Source organism: Nerophis lumbriciformis, linkage group LG06 (genome assembly GCF_033978685.3).
Source record: "Nerophis lumbriciformis linkage group LG06, RoL_Nlum_v2.1, whole genome shotgun sequence".
Lineage (NCBI taxonomy): Eukaryota > Metazoa > Chordata > Actinopteri > Syngnathiformes > Syngnathidae > Nerophis > Nerophis lumbriciformis.
This window is the reverse complement of record NC_084553.2, coordinates 15,979,280-15,998,321: the sequence shown is the minus strand read 5'-3', so window position 1 is coordinate 15,998,321 and position 19,042 is coordinate 15,979,280.

Genomic DNA, 19,042 nt, shown 5'->3' with positions numbered 1-19,042 from the left:
ACATTTAGTATGACAGTTATACTGTCCATCCATCCATCCATTTTCTACCGCTTATTCCCTTCGGGGTCGCGGGGGGCGCTGGAGCCTGTCTCAGCGACAATCGGGCGGAAGGCGGGGTACACCCTGGAAAAGTCGCCACCTGATCATATTAAGTAAAAAAAACTTAATTGTTTCTTTACAAACCTTACAAAATATGTTTTTCCAGTAATCTCACAAAGATACATTTCTCCAGGCATTATAGCCATTTTGCATGTGTGGTTTTGTAGTTATGTTTAAATAACTGTCAAATTGAATGTGACAGTATACTATCATGGTGAGTAAAACCAATAATTTGTAGTTGCAAACCTTACTACAACAATTGATTTTAGTAAAACTCGCATGGATACAAAATGACAGGCATTTTTAAACATAATGCATGTTTGGTTTTGGAGTCATGTTTATATATTTTTTACATTTAGTATTACAGTTATACTGTCATATTGAGTAAAAAAAACTAACTTGTGTCTTTATAAACCTTAAAAAAATGTTTTTCCAGTAAAACTCACAAATATACATTTCTCCAAGCATTATTAGCCATTAACTATGTTTGGTTTAGAGTTATGTTTAAATAACTGTCATATTGAGTGTGGCAGATATACTGTCATTATGAGTAAAACCTATTTTTTGTATTTGTAAAATTACCAAAATAACTGATTCTGATAAAACTCACATGGATAAAATATTACAGGATTTTTTAGACATAAAGCATGTTTCCATCATATTGAGTAAAAAAAACTAACTTGTGTCTATACAAACCTTACAAAATATTTTTCTTCCAGTAAAACTCACAAAAATACATTTCTCCAGTTATTATTAGCCATTTTGCATCTGTGGTTTAGAATTTGTGTTTAAATAACTGTCAGATTGAATGTGACAGTATACTGTCATAGTGAGTAAAACCTAATTGTTTTATTTGTAAACCTTAACAAAATACCTGATTCTAGTAAAACTCACATAGATTCAATATTACAGGCATTTTTAGACGGATTGCATGTTTGGTATTGGAGTTATGTTTATATAACTTTTACATTTATTATGACAGTTATACAAACATATTGAATAAAAAAACCTATTTTGTGTCTTATCAAACCTTACAAAAAAAATTTTTTCCTGTAAAACTCACAAAGCTAAATTTCTCCAGGCATTATTAGCCATTTTGCATGTGTGGTTTAGGAGTTATGTTAACATAACCGTCATATTGAGGGTGGCAGTTATACTGTCATGAGTAAAACCTAATTTTTGTATTTATAAACCTTACCAAAATTCCTGATTCTGGTAAAACTCACATAGATACAATATTACAGGCATTTTTAGACATAATGCATGTTTGGTTTTGGAGTTATGTTTATATACATTTTTCCAGGCATTATTAGCTATTTATCATGTTTGGTTTAGGAGTTATGTTTAAATAACTGTCATATCAAATAATGCAGTTATACTGTCATTATGAGTAAAACCCAGGTTTTGTATTTGTAAACCTTACCAAAATATCTGATTCTGGTAAAACTCATATAGATTCAATATTACAGGCAGTTTAAGACGGATTGCAAGTTTGGTTTAGGAGTTTGGTTTTGGAATGATGTTTATATTACTTTTATATTTAGTTTGACAGTTATACCATCATATTGAGTAAAAAAAAAAAAATAACTTTTGTCTTTACAAACCTTACAAAATATGTTTTTCTAGTAAAACTCACAAAGATACATTTCTCCAGGCATTATTAGCTATATAGCATGTTTGGTTTAGGAGTTATGTTTAAATAACTGTTATTTTGAATATGGCAGTTATACTGTCATTATGAGTAAAACCCAATTTTGGTATTTGTAAACCTTACCAAAATACCTGATTCTGGTAAAACTCACATAGATTCAATATTCCAGGCATTTTTAGACGTATTGCAAGTTTGGTTTTGGAGTTTGCAGCCGATCAGCTGCTGTTGACGGTCCCTGACACAAGGCTGAATGGTAAATGGTAAATGGGTTGTACTTGTATAGCGCTTTTCTACCTTTTTTAAGGAACTCAAAGCGCTTTGACACTATTTCCACATTCACCCATTCACATACATACACACACACATTCACACACTGAAGCTTAGAGGTGACAGAGCTTTCGCCGTTGCTGCTCCCAAGCTCTGGAACGACCTACCCCTGAGTGTTAGACAAGCCTCCTCTCTTCCTGTTTTTAAATCTCTCTTAAAAACATACTTTTATTCCATGGCTTTTAACACTGAGTGATATCCATCCTGCAATGGCGCCCCATAATACACCTGCTGTGATCCTGTTTTTATGTTTTTATGTTTTTATTAATTCTATTTTAATTATTTATTTTTGATCGTGTTCTGTTTGTGTTGTGTTGTGTTTGCTCGGTACTCGTTTTATCTTTTAACCTGTTCATTGTACAGGTTAAATAATACATTTAAAATTTGGTAAATTTTAAATGTGCTTTATAAATAAAGTTGATTTGATTTGATTTGATTTATGTTTATTTAACTTTCATATTTATTATGACAGTTTTACTGTCATATTAAGTAAAAAAACTAACTTGTGTCTTTACAAACCTTATACATTTTTTTTTTTTTTTCCAGGAAAACTCACAAAGATACATTTCTCCAGGCATTATTAGCCATTTTGTATTTGTGGTTTAGGAGTTACAATATGTTTAAATAACTGTCAGATTGAATGTGACAGTATACTGTCATAGTGAGTAAAACCTAATTTTTGTATTTGTAAACCTTACCAAAAATACCCGATCTGGTAAAAATCACATAGATACAATATTGCAGGCATTTTTAGACATAATGCATGTTTAGTTTTGGAGTTATGTTTATACAACTTTCATATTTAGTATGACAGTTATACTATCATATTGAGTAAAAAAAAAAATAACTTGTGTCTTTATAAACCTTAAAAAAAAAACATCCCAGTAAAACTCACAAAGATACAATTCTCCAGGCATAATTAGTCATTTATCATGTTTGGTTTAGGAGTTATGTTTAAATAACTGTCATATTGAGTGTGGCAGTTACACTGTCATTATGAGTAAAACCTATGTTTTGTATTTGTAAACCTTACCAAAATACCTGATTCTGGTAAAACACACATCGATACAATATTACAGGAATTTTTAGACATAAAGCATGTTTGGTTTTGGAGTTATGTTTATATAACTTTCATATTTAGTATGACAGTTATACCATTATATATTGAGTAAAAAAAAACGTATTTGTATATTTACAAACCTTACAAATTATTATTTTCCAGTAAAATTCACAAATATACATTTCCCTAGGCATTAGTAGTCATTTTGCATTTGTGTTTTAGGAGTTATGTTTAATTAACTGTCATACTGAGTGTGGCAGTTATATTGTCACTATGAGTAAAACCTCATTTTTGTTTTCGTAATCCTTACCAAAATACCTGATTCTGATAAAACTCACATATATTCAATATTACAGGCATTTTTAGACGGATTGCATATTTGGTTTTGAAATTATGTTTATATAACTTTCATTTATAGTATGACAGCTATACTGTTAAATTGTGTAAAAAAAAAACTAACTTGTGTCTTTACAAACCTTACAAAATATTTTTTTCCAGTAAAACTCACAAAGATACATTCCTCAAGGCATTATTAGCCATTTTGTCGGATTAATTGTGACAGTATAGTGTCATTATGAGTAAAACTAATATTTTGTATTTGTAAACCTTACAAAAACAACTGATTCTAGTAAAACTCACATAGATACAAAATTATAAGCATTTTTAGACATAATGCATGTTTGGTGGCAGTCAATGTGGCAGTTATTCTGTCATTATGAGTAAAACCTAATTTTTGTATTTGTCAACCTTAACCAAAATACCTGATTCTGGTAAAACTCACATAGATACAATATTACAGGCATTTCTAGACATAATGCATGTTTGGTTTTGGAGTTATGTTTATATAACTTTCATATTTAGTATGACAGTTATACCATCATATTAAATAAAAAAACTAACTTTTGTCTTTATAAACCTTACAAATTATTTGTTTCCGGTAAAACTCACCATGATACATTTCTCCAGGCATTATTAGCCATTTATCATGTTTGGATTAGGAGTTATGTTTAAATAACTGTCATATCAAATGTTGCAGATATACTGTCATTATGAGTAAAACCCAAGTTTTGTATTTGTAAACCTTACCAAAATACCTGATTCTGGTAAAACTCACATAGATTCAATATTACAGGCAGTTTAAGACAGATTGCAAGTTTGGTTTAGGAGTTTGGTTTTGGAATTATGTTTATATAACTTTCATATTTAGTATGACAGTTATACCATCATATTGAGTAAAAAAAACCTAACTTTAGTCTTTACAAACCTTACAAAATATTTTTTTCTAGTAAAAATCACAAAGATACATTTCTCCAGGCATTATTAACCATTTTGCATGTGTGGTATAGAAGTTATGTTTACAAAACTGTCATTATAAATGTGGCAGTTATACTGTCATTATGAGTAAAACCAAATTTGTGTATATGTAAACCTTACCAAAATACCTGATTCTGGTAAAACTCAAATAGATACAATACCAAAGGCATTTTTAGACATAATGCATGTTTGGCTTTGGAGTTATGTTTGTATACATTTCTCCAGGCATTAATAGCCATTTAGCATGTTTGGTTCAGGAGTTATGTTTAAATAACTGTTATTTTGAATATGGCAGTTATACTGTCATTATGAGTAAAACCTACATTTTGTATTTATAAACCTTACCAAAATACCTGATTCTGGTAAAACTCACATAGATACAATATTACAGGCATTTTTAGACATAATGCATGTTTGATTTTGGAGTTATGTTTGTATACATTTATCCAGGCATTATTAGTCATTTTGCATTTGTGTTTTAGGAGTTATGTTTAATTAACTGTCATATTGAGTGTGGCAGTTATACTGTCACTTTGAGTAAAACCTATTTTTTTTTTGTAAACCTTACCAAAATACCTGATTCTGATAAAACTCACATGTATTCAATATTACAGGCATTTTTAGACGGATTGCATATTTGGTTTTGGAGTTGTGTTTATATAACTTTCATATATAGTATGACAGCTATACTGTTAAATTGTGTACAAAACAACAACTAAATCGTGTCTACAAACCTTACAAAATATTTTTTCCAGTAAAATTCACAAAGATACATTCCTCAAGGCATTATTAGCCATTTTGTCAGATTAATTGTGACAGTATACTGTCATTATGAGTAAAACTAATATTTTGTATTTGTAAACCTTACAAAAACAACTGATTCTAGTAAAACTCACATGGATACAAAATTATAGGCATTTTTAGACATAATGCATGTTTGGGGGCAGTCAATGTGACAGTTATACTGTCATTATGAGTAAAACCTAATTTTTTTATTTTTCAACCTTACCAAAATACCTGATTCTGGTAAAACTCACATAGATACAATATTACAGGCATTTTTAGACATAATGCATGTTTGGTTTTGGCGTTATGTTTATATAACTGTCATTTTGAATGTGGCAGTTATACTGTCATTATGAGTAAAACCTATTTTTTGTATTTGTAAACCTTACCAAAATACTTGATTCTGGTAAAACCCACATCGATACAATATTACAGGACTTTTTAGACACAAAGTATGTTTGGTTTTGGAGTTATGTTTATATAACTTTTATATTTAGCATGACAATTATACCATCATATTGTGTAATAAAACACTAATTTGTATCTTTATAAACCTTACAAAATATTGTTTTCCAGTAAAATTCACAAATATACATTTCGCTAAGCATTATTAGTCATTTTGCATTTGTGTTTTAGGAGTTATGTTTAAATAACTGTCATATTGAGTGTGGCAGTTATACTATCACTATGAGTAAAACCTATTTTTTTATTTGTAAACCATACCAAAATACCTGATTCTGATAAAACTCACATATAATAAATATTACAGACATTTTTAGACGGATTGCATGTTTGGTTTTGGAGTTATGTTTATAAAACTTTCATATAAAGTATGACAGCTATACTGTAAAATTAAGTTAAAAAAAAATTAACGTGTGTCTTTACAAACCTTACACAATTTTTGTTAAGTAAAATTCACAAAAATACATTCCTCCAGGCATTATTAGCCATTTTGTCAGATTGATTGTGACATTATACTCTCATTATGAGAAAAACTAATTAACCTTACAAAAACAACTGATTCTAGTAAAACTCACGTAGATACAAATTTATAGGAATTTTTAGACATAATGGTTTTGGAGTTATGTTTAAATAATTGTCATATTGAATGTGGCAGTATACTGTCATTATGAGTAAAACCTAATGTTTGTATTTGTCAACCTTACCAAAATACCTGATTCTGGTAAAACTCAAAAAGATACAATATTACAGGCATTTTTAGACAAAATGCATTTTGGTTTTGGAGTTATGTTTATATAACTTTCATATTTAGTATGACAGTTATACCATCATTTTAAATAAAAAAAAATAACTTGTGTCTTTATAAACCTTACACATTATTTTTTTCCAGTAAAACTCACATACCTTTCTCCAGGCATTATTAGTCATTTATCATGTTTGGTTTAGGAGTCATGTTTAAATAACTGTCATATCAAATGTTGCAGTTATACTGTCATTATGAGTAAAACCCAAGTTTTGTATTTGTAAAAACCTTACCAAAATACCTGATTCTGGCAAAACTCACATAGATTCAATATTACAGGCAGTTAAGCCAGACTGCAAGTTTGGTTTAGGAGTATGGTTTTGGAATTATGTCTATCTAACTTTCATTTTTAGTATGACAGTTATACCATCATATTGAGTAAAAAAACAACAACTAACTTTTGTCTTTACAAACCTTACAAAATATTTTTTTTCTAGTAAAACTCACAAAGATTCATTTCTCCAGGGACATTAGCCATTTAGTATATTTGGTTTAGGAGTTATGTTTAAATAACTGTTATTTTGAATATGGCAGTTATACTGTCATTACGAGTAAAACTCAATTTTTGTATTTGTAAACCTTACCAAAATAACTGATTCTGGTAAAACTCACATATATTCAATATTACAGGCATTTTTAGACGGATTGCAAGTTTGGTTTTGGTGTTATATTTATTCATTTTTCATATTTAGTATGACAGTTATACTGTCATATTGAGTAAAAAAAAGCTAACTTGTGTCTTTACAAACCTTACAAACTATTTTTTTCCTGTAAAACTTACAAAGATACATTTCTCAATATGCCAGTAATGTTCTTAAAATCCTGAGAAAATCTAGAAATCTATCTGAGTTTTACAAGAATCAGTTAATTTGGTAAGGTGTACAATTACATAAATTAGGGGTTTACTCATAATGACAGTTAACTGCTACATTCAATTTGACTGTTATTTAAACATAACTCCCTAACCACACATGCAAAATAGGTTAATAAAGCCTAAAACAATGCATCCTTGTGAGTTTTACTCGAAACGTATGCTATTTTAAGGCTTGCAAACACAAAAAATAGTTTTTTACTCATTATGACAGTAATGTTCTTAAAATCCTGAGATAATGCGAAATAAGCAATGAAAATGTTTTTCAACATAATTCCTACATCAAACATGCAACATGTCTAATATTGCCTGAAGACATGTATCTTTGTTAGTTTTACTAGAAAAATTATCTTTTGTAAGTTTTGCAAAGAGGCAAGTTAGTTTTTTTGATTCAATATGACAGTATAACTGTCATACCAAATATGAAAGTTATATAAACATAACCACAAAACTAAACATGCATTATGTCTAAAAATGCCTAAAATATTGTATCTATGTGAGTTTTACAAGAATCAGTAAATTTGGTAAGGTGTACAATTACATAAATCAGGGGTTTACTCATAATGACTGCTACAATCAATTTGACAGTTATTTAAACATAACTTCTAACCACACATGCAAAATAGGCTAATAAAGCCTAAAACAATGCATCCATGTGAGTTTTACTCGAAACATATGCTATTTTAAGGCTTGCAAACACAAAAAGAAGTATTTTACTCATTATGACAGTAATGTTCTTAAAATCCTGAGATAATGCGAAATAAGCAATAAAAATGTTTTTCAACATATTTCCTACACCAAACATGCAACATGTCTAATAATGCGTGAATATATGTATCTCTGTTAGTTTTACTAGAAAAATTATCTTTTGTAAGTTTTGCAAAGAGGCAAGTTAGTTTTTTTAATTCAATATGACTATATAATATATATATATATAATAACTGTCATACCAAATATGAAATATATATAAACATAACTCCAAAATTGAAAAGGCATTATGTTTAAAAATGCCTAAAATATTGTATCTATGTGAGTTTTACCAGAATCAAGTAATTTGGTCAGGTTTACAAATACAATTTTTTTTTCATAATGACAGTATACAATTTGACTGTTATTTAAACGTAACTCCCTAACCACACATGCAAATAGGTTAATAAAGCCTAAAACACTGCATCCTTGTGAGTTTTACTCGAAACATTTGCTATTTTAAGGCTTGCAAACACAAAAAGTAGTTTTTTACTCATTATGACAGTAATGTTCTTAAAATCCTGAGATAATGCGAAATAAGCAATAAAAATGTTTTTCAACATAATTCCTACATCAAACATGCAACATGTCTAATATTGCCTGAAGACATGTATCTTTGTTAGTTTTACTAGAAAATTTATCTTTTGTAAGTTTTGCAAAGAGGCAAGTTAGTTTTTTAAATTCAATATGACATTATAACTGTCATACCCAATATGAAATATATATAAACATAACTCCAAAATTGAAGATGCATTATGTCTAAAAATGCCTAAAATATTGTATCTATGTGAGTTTCACCAGAATCAGGTAATTTGGTAAGGTTTACAAATACAAACATTAGGGGTTTACTCATAATGACAGTTAACTGCTACATTCAATTTGACTGTTATTTAAACGTAATTTCCTAACCACACATGCAAATAGGTTAATAAAGCCTAAAACAATGCATCCTTGTGAGTTTTACTCGAAACATATGCTATTTTAAGGCTTGCAAACACAAAAAGAAGTATTTTACTCAAATACTCAGTAATGTTCTTAAAATCCTGAGATAATGCGAAATAAGCAATAAAAATGTTTTTCAATATATTTCCTACACCAAACATGCAACATGTCTAATAATGCGTAAAGATATGTATCTCTGTTAGTTTTACTAGAAAAATTATCTTTTGTAAGTTTTGCAAAGAGGCAAGTTAGTTTTTTAAATTCAATATGACATTATAACTGTCATACCCAATATGAAATATATATAAACATAACTCCAAAATTGAAGATGCATTATGTCTAAAAATGCCTAAAATATTGTATCTATGTGAGTTTCACCAGAATCAGGTAATTTGGTAAGGTTTACAAATACAAACATTAGGGGTTTACTCATAATGACAGTTAACTGCTACATTCAATTTGACTGTTATTTAAACGTAACTCCCTAACCACACATGCAAATAGGTTAATAAAGCCTAAAACAATGCATCCTTGTGAGTTTTACTCGAAACATTTGCTATTTTAAGGCTTGCAAACACAAAAAGTAGTTTTTTACTCATTATGACAGTAATGTTCTTAAAATCCTGAGATAATGCGAAATAAGCAATAAAAATGTTTTTCAACATAATTCCTACATCAAACATGCAACATGTCTAATAATGCCTGAAGACATGTATCTTTGTTGGTTTTAATAGAAAAAATATATTTTGTAAGTTTTGCAAAGAGGCAAGTTAGTTTTTTAATTCAATATGACAGTATAACTGTCATACCAAATATGAAAGTGATATAACTAAAACTCCAAAACTAAACATGCATTATGTCTAAAAATGCCTAAAATATTGTATCTATGTGAGTTTTACAAGAATCAGTAAATTTGGTAAGGTGTACAATTACATAAATTAGGGGTTTACTCATAATGACAGATAACTGCTACATTCAAATTGACAGTTATTTAAACATAACTTCTAACCACACATGCAAAATAGGCTAATAAAGCCTAAAACAATGCATCCATGTGAGTTTTACTCGAAACATATGCTATTTTAAGGCTTGCAAACACAAAAAGAAGTATTTTACTCATTATGACAGTAATGTTCTTAAAATCCTGAGATAATGCGAAATAAGCAATAAAAATGTTTTTCAACATATTTCCTACACCAAACATGCAACATGTCTAATAATGCGTGAATATATGTATCTCTGTTAGTTTTACTAGAAAAATTATCTTTTGTAAGTTTTGCAAAGAGGCAAGTTAGTTTTTTTAATTCAATATGACATTATAACTGTCATACCAAATATGAAATATATATAAACATAACTCCAAAATTGAAAAGGCATTATGTTTAAAAATGCCTAAAATATTGTATCTATGTGAGTTTTACCAGAATCAAGTAATTTGGTCAGGTTTACAAATACAATTTTTTTTTCATAATGACAGTATACAATTTGACTGTTATTTAAACGTAACTCCCTAACCACACATGCAAATAGGTTAATAAAGCCTAAAACACTGCATCCTTGTGAGTTTTACTCGAAACATTTGCTATTTTAAGGCTTGCAAACACAAAAAGTAGTTTTTTACTCATTATGACAGTAATGTTCTTAAAATCCTGAGATAATGCGAAATAAGCAATTAAAATGTTTTTCAACATAATTCCTACATCAAACATGCAACATGTCTAATAATGCCTGACGACATGTATCTTTGTTAGTTTTAATAGAAAAAATATCTTTTGTAAGTTTTGCAAAGAGGCAAGTTAGTTTTTTAATTCAATATGACAGTATAACTTTCATACCAAATATGAAAGTGATATAAACAAAACTCCAAAACTAAACATGCATTATGTCTAAAAATGCCTAAAATATTGTATCTATGTGAGTTTTACAAGAATCAGTAAATTTGGTAAGGTGTACAATTACATAAATTAGGGGTTTACTCATAATGACAGATAACTGCTACATTCAATTTGACAGTTATTTAAACATAACTTCTAACCACACATGCAAAATAGGCTAATAAAGCCTAAAACAATGCATCCATGTGAGTTTTACTCGAAACATATGCTATTTTAAGGCTTGCAAACACAAAAAGAAGTATTTTACTCATTATGACAGTAATGTTCTTAAAATCCTGAGATAATGCGAAATAAGCAATAAAAATGTGTTTCAACATATTTCCTACACCAAAACATGCAATATGTCTATTAATGCGTGAAGATATGTATCTCTGTTAGTTTTACTAGAAAAATTATCTTTTGTAAGTTTTGCAAAGAGGCAAGTTAGTTTTTTTAATTCAATATGACATTATAACTGTCATACCTAATATGAAATATATATAAACATAACTCCAAAATTGAACATGCATTATGTCTAAAAATGCCTAAATTATTGTATCTATGTGAGTTTCACCAGAATCAGGTAATTTGGTAAGGTTTACAAATACAAACATTAGGGGTTTACTCATGACAGTTAACTGCTACATTCAATTTGACTGTTATTTAAACATAAATCCCTATTCACACATGCAAAATAGGTTAATAAAGCCTAAAACAATGCATCCTTGTGAGTTTTACTTGAAACATATGCAATTTTAAGGCTTGCAAACACAAAAAGAAGTATTTTACTCATTATGACAGTAATGTTCTTAAAATCCTGAGATAATGCGAAATAAGCAATAAAAATGTTTTTCAACATTTTTCCTACACCAAACATGCAACATGTCTAATAATGCGTGAAGATATGTATCTCTGTTAGTTTTACTAGAAAAATTATCTTTTGTAAGTTTTGCAAAGAGGCAAATAAGTTTTTTTAATTCATTATGACAGTATAACTGTCATACCAAATTTGAAATATATATAAACATAACTCCAAAATTGAAAGGGCATTATGTTTAAAAATGCCTAAAATATTGTATCTATGTGAGTTTTACCAGAATCAAGTAATTTTGGTCAGGTTTACAAATACAAAAATTGTTTTATTTTTCATAATGACAGTATATCTGCTACATTCAATTTGACAGTTATTTAAACATAACTCCTAAACCAAACATGCTAAATGGCTAATAATGCCTGGAGAAATGTATCTTTGTGAGTTTTACTAGAAACAAATATTTTGTAATGTTTGTAAAGAAAAAAGTTTTTTTTTTACTCAATATGATGGTATAACTTTCAAACTAAATATAAAAGTAATATAAACATAATTCCAAAACCAAACTCCTAAACCAAACTTGCAATCCGTCTTAAACTGCCTGTAATATTGAATCTATTTGAGTTTTACCAGAATCAGGTATTTTGGTAAGGTTTACAAAAACAAAACTTGAGTTTTATTCATAATGACAGTATTACTGCATTATTTGATATGACAGTTATTTAAACATAACTCCTAAACCAAACATGATAAATGGCTAACAATGCCTGGAAAAATGTATATAAACATAACTCCAAAACCAAACATGGATTATGTCTAAAAATGCCTGTAATATTGTATCTATGTGAGGTATACCAGAATCAGGTATTTTGGTAAGGTTTATAAATACAAAATTTAAGTTTTACTCATAATGACAGTATAACTGCAATATTCATAATAACAGTTATTTAAACATAACTCCTGAACCAAACATAATAAATGGCTATTAATGCCTGGAGAAATGTATACAAACATAACTCCAAAACCAAACATGCATTATGTCTAAAAATGCCTTTATTTTTGTATCTATGTGAGTTTTACCAGAATCAGGTATTTTGGTAAGGTTGAAAAATACAAAAATTAGGTTTTACTCATAATGACATTATACTGTCACATTTAATCTGACAAAATGGCTATAATGCCTTGAAGAATGTATCTTTGTGAATTTTACTGGGAAATATTTTGTAAGGTTTGTAATGACACCATTTAGTTGTTGTTTTTTACACCATTTAACAGTATAGCTGTCATACTATATATGAAAGTTATATAAACACAACTCCAAAACCAAATATGCAATCCGTCTAAAAATGCCTGTAATATTGAATACATGTGAGTTTTATCAGAATCAGGTATTTTGGTAAGGTTTACAAAAACCAAAATTAGGTTTTACTCATAGTGACAGTATAACTGCCACACTCAATATGACAGTTAATTAAACATAACTCCTAAAACACAAATGCAAAATGACTAATAATGCCTAGAGAAAGGTATATTTGTGAATTTTACTGGAAAACAATATTTTGTAAGGTTTGTAAAGATACAAATTATTTTTTGTTTATTATTCATTATGATGGTATAACTGTCATACTAAATATAAAAGTAGTACAAACATAACTCCAAAACCAAACATGCATTATGTCTAAAAATGCCTGCAATATTGTATCTATGTGATTTTTACCAGAATCAGGTATTTTTGGTAAGGTTTACAAATACAAAAATTTGGTTTTTCTCACTATGACAGTATACTGTCACATTCAATCTGACAGTTATTTAAACATAATGCAACTCCTAAACCACAATTACAAAAGGGCTAATAATGCCTGGAAAAATGTATCTTTTTGAGTTTTTCTGGTTAAAAAAAAAATGTTATAAGGTTTGTAAAGAAACATGTTAGTTTTTTTACTTAATATGACAGTATAACTGTCATTCTAAATATGAAAGTTAAATAAACATAACTCCAAAACCAAACTTGCAATACGTGTAAAAATGCCTGTAATATTGAATCGATGTGAGTTTTACCAGAATCAAGTATTTTGGTAAGGTTTACAAATACAAAAATTGGGTTTTACTCATAATGACAGTATCACTGCCATATTCAAAATAACAGTTTTTTAAACATAACTCCTAAACCAAACATGCTAAATGGCTAATAATGCCTGGAGAAATGTATCTTTGTGAGTTTTACTAGAAAACAAAACTTTGTAAGGTTTGTAAAGACAAAAGTTATTTTTTTTTTACTCAATATGATGGTATAACTGTCAAACTAAATATAAAAGTAATTCCAAAACCAAACTGCTAAACCAATCTTGCAATCTGTCTTAAACTGCCTGTAATATTGAATCTATCTGAGTTTTACCAGTATAACTGCAACATTTGATATGACAGTTATTTAAACCAAACATGATAAATGGCTAATAATGCCTGGAGAAATGTATTAGTGTGAGTTTTACTGGAAACAAATCATTTGTAAGGTTTATAAAGACACAAGTTAGTTTTTTTTATTTAATATGATGGTATAACTGTCATACTAAATATGAAAGTTATATAAATATAACTCCAAAACCAAACATACATTATGTCTAAAAATGCCTGTAATATTGTATCGATGTGAGTTTTACCAGAATCAGGTATTTTGGAAAGGTTCACAATTACAAAAAATAGGTTTTACTCATAATGACAGTATAACTGCCACATTGACTGCCACCAAACATGCATTGTGTTTAAAAATGCTTATAATTTTGTATCCATGTGAGTTTTACTCTAATCAGTTGTTTTTGTAAGGTTTACAAATACAAAATATTAGTTTTACTCATAATGACAGTATACTGACAAAATGGCTAATAATGCCTTGAGGAATGTATCTTTGTGAGTTTTACTGGAAAAAATATTTTGTAAGGTTTGTAAAGACACAAGTTAGTTTTTTTACACAATTTAGCAGTTTAGCTGTCATACTATATATGAAAGTTATATAAACATAATTCCAAAACCAAATATGCAATCCGTCTAAAAATGCCTGTAATATTGAATATATGTGAGTTTTGTCAGATTCAGGTATTTTGGTAAGGTTTACAAATACAAAAATTAGGTTTTACTCATAGTGACAATATAACTGCCACCACTCAATATGACAGTTAATTAAACATAACTCCTAAAACACAAATGCAAAATGACTAATAATGCCTAGAGAAATGTATATTTGTGAATTTTACTGGGAAACAATATTTTGTAAGATTTGTAAAGATACAAATTAGTTTTTTTTTACTCAATATAATGGTATAACTGTCATACTAAATATGAAAGTTATATAAACATAACTCCAAAACCAAACATATTTTATGTCTAAAAATTCCTGTAATATTGTATCGATGTGGGTTTTACCAGAATCAGGTATTTTGGTAAGGTTTACAAATACAAAAAATAGGTTTTACTCATAATGACAGTATAACTGCCACACTCAATATGACAGTTATTCAAACATAACTCCTAAACCAAACATGTTCAATGGCTAATAATGCCTGGGGAAATGTATCTTCTTGAGTTTAACTGGAAAAAAAATATTTTGTAAGGTTTGTAAAGACAGAAGTTAGTTTTTTTACTCATAATGACAGTATAACTGCCACATTCAAAATGACAGTTATATAAACATAACGCCAAAACCAAACATGCATTATGTCTAAAAATGCCTGTAATATTAAATCTATGTGAGTTTGACCAGAATCAGGTATTTTGGTAAGGTTTACAAATACAAAAAGTAGGTTTTACTCATAATGACAGCATAACTGCCACGTTCAAAATTACAGTTATTTAAACATAAGTCCTAATTTAAACATGCTAAATGGCTAATTCTGCCTGGAGAAAGGTATCTTTGTGAGTTTAACTGGAAAATAACAATATTTTGTAAGGTTTGTAAAGACACAAGTTAGTTTGTTTTATTCAATATGTTTGTATAACTGTCATAATAAATGTAAATTTTATATGAACATAACTCCAAAACCAAACATGCATTATGTCTAAAAATGCGGGTAATATTGTATCTATGTGAGTTTTACCAGAATCAGGTATTTTGGTAAGGTTGAAAAATACAAAAATTAGGTTTTACTCATAATGACAGTATAACTGCCACATTGACTGCCCCCAAACATGCATTTTGTCTAAAAATTCCTATAATTTTGTATCCATGTGAGTTTTACTAGAATCAGTTGTTTTTGTAAGGTTTACAAATACAAAATATTAGTTTTACTCATAATGACAGTATACTGTCACAATCAATCTGACAATATGGCTAATAATGCCTTGAGGAATGTATCTTTCTGAGTTTTACTGGAAAAAATATTTTGTAAGGTTTGTAAAGACAAGAGTTAGGTTTTTTTTTTTACACAATTTTACAGTATAGCTGTCATACTATATATGAAAGTTATATAAACACAACTCCAAAACCAAATATGCAATATGTGAGTTTTATCAGAATCAGGTATTTTGGTAAGGTTTACAAAAACAAAAATTAGGTTTTACTCATAGTGACAGTATAACTGCCACACTCAATATGACAGTTATTTAAACATAACTCCTAAAACACAAATGCAAAATGACTAATAATGCCTAGAGAAAGGTATATTTGTAAATTTTACTGGAAAACAATATTTTGTAAGGTTTGTAAAGATACAAATTAGTTTGTTTTTTTACTCAATTTGATGGTATAACTTTCATACTAAATATGAAAGTTATATTAACATAACTCCAAAACCAAACATGCTTTATGTCTAAAAATTCCTGTAATATTGTATCGATGTGGTACAAAAAATAGGTTTTACTCATTACGACAGTATAACTGCCACACTCAATATGACAGTTGTTTAAACATAACTCCTAAACCAAACATGATAAATGGCAAATTATACCTGGAGAAATGTATTTTTGGGAGTTTTACTGGAAAAAAAAAAAGTAAGGCTTATAAAGACACAAGTTATTTTTTTTTATTCAATATAATGGTATAACTGTCATACTAAATATGAAAGTTGTATAAACATAACTCCAAAACCAAACATGCATTATGTCTAAAAATGCCTGTAATATTGTATATATGTGATTTTTACCAGAATCAGGTATTTTGATAAGGTTTACAAATACAAAATCTAGGTTTTACTCATAATGACAGTATAACTGCCACACTCAATATGACAGTTATTTAAACATAACTCCTAAACCAAACATGATTAATGGCTAATTATACCTGGAGAAATGTATCTTTGTGAGTTTTGCTGGAAAAAAAAAAGTAAGGTTTATAAAGACACGTTTTTTTTTTTTTTACTCAATATAATGGTATAACTGTCATACTAAATATGAAAGTTATATAAACATAACTCCAAAACCAAACATGTTTTATGTCTAAAAATTCCTGTAATATTGTATCTATGTGAATTTTACCAGAATCAGGTATTTTGGTAAGGTTTAAAAATACAAAAATTACGTTTTACTCATAATGACAATGTAACTGCCACATTTAACATGACAGGTATTTAAACATAATTCCTAAACCACAAATGCAAAATGGCTAATAATGCCTGGAGCAATGTATCTTTGTGAGTTTTCCTGGGAAAAAAAAAAAAAAAATGGTAAGGTTTGTAAAGACACAAGTTAGTTTTTTACTTATTGTGACAGTATAACTGGCATACTAAATATAAAAGTTAAATAAACATAACTACAAAACCAAACTTGCAATACGTCTAAAAATGCCTGTAATATTGTATCTATGTGAGTTTTACCAGAATCAGGTATTTTGGTAAGGTTTAGATATACACAAATTTGGTTTTACTCATATTGACAGTATAACTGCCACATTTAATATGACAGTTATGTAAACATAACTCCTATACCACACATGCAAAATGGTTAATAATGCCTGGAGAAATGTATCTTTGTGAGTTTTACTGGAAAAAACGAATTTGTAAGGTTTATAAAGATACAAGTAAAATTTTTTACTCAATATGATGATAAACTGTCATACTAAATATGAAAGTTATATTAACATAACTCCAAAACCAATGAATCTATGTTCGTTTTACTAGAATCAGGTATTTTGGTAAGGTTTACAAAAACAAAAAATAGGTTTTACTCATAATGACAGTATAACTGCCACATTCAATATGACAGTTATGTAAACATAACTCCTAAACCACACATGCAAAATGGTTAATAATGCCTGGAGAAATGTATCTTTTTAAGTTTTACAATTTTGTAAGGTTTGTAAAGACTGCGATGAGCTGGCGACTTGTCCAGGGTGTACCCCGCCTTCCGCCCGATTGTAGCTGAGATAGGCTCCAGCGCCCCCCGCAACCACAAAGGGAATAAGCGGTAGAAAATTGATGGATGAATGGGTTTGTAAAGACACAAATTATTTTTTTCTTACTCAATATGACAGTAAAACTGTCATACTAAATGTAAAAAAATTATAAACATAACTCCAAAACCAAACATGCATTATGTCTAAAAATGCCTGTAATATTGTATTCATGTAAGTTTAACTAGAATCAGTTGTTTTTGTAAGGTTTGCAAATACAAAATATTGGTTTAACTCACTATGACAGTATACTGTCACATTCAATCTGACAGTTATTTAAACATAACTCCTAAACCAAACATGTTTTATGTCTAAAAATTCCTGTAATATTGTATCTATATGAGTTTTACCAGAATCAGGCATTTTGTTTAGGTTTACAAATACAAAAAATAGGTTTTACTCATAATGACAATATAACTGCCACACTCAACATGACAGTTATTTAAACATAATTCCTAAACCAAACATGATACATGCCTGGAGAAATGTATCTTTGTGATTTTTACTAGAAAAAAATATTTTGTAAGGTTTGTAAAGACAAAAGTTAGTTTTTTTTTTACTCAATATGATGGTATAGCTGCCATACTAAATATGAAAGTTATATAAACATAATTCCAAAACCAAACTCCTAAACCAAACTTGCAATATGTCTTAAACTGCCTGTAATATTTATTCTATGTGAGTTTTACCAGAATCAGGTATTTTGGTAAGGTTTACAAATACAAAACTTGGGTTTTACTCATAATGACAGTATAACTGCATTATTTGATATGACAGTTATTCAAACATAACTCCTAAACCAAACATGATAAATAGCTAATAATGCCTGGAAAAATATATATAAACATAACTCCAAAACTAAACATGCATTATGTCTAAAAATGCCTGTAATATTGTATCTATGTGAGTTTTATCAGAAT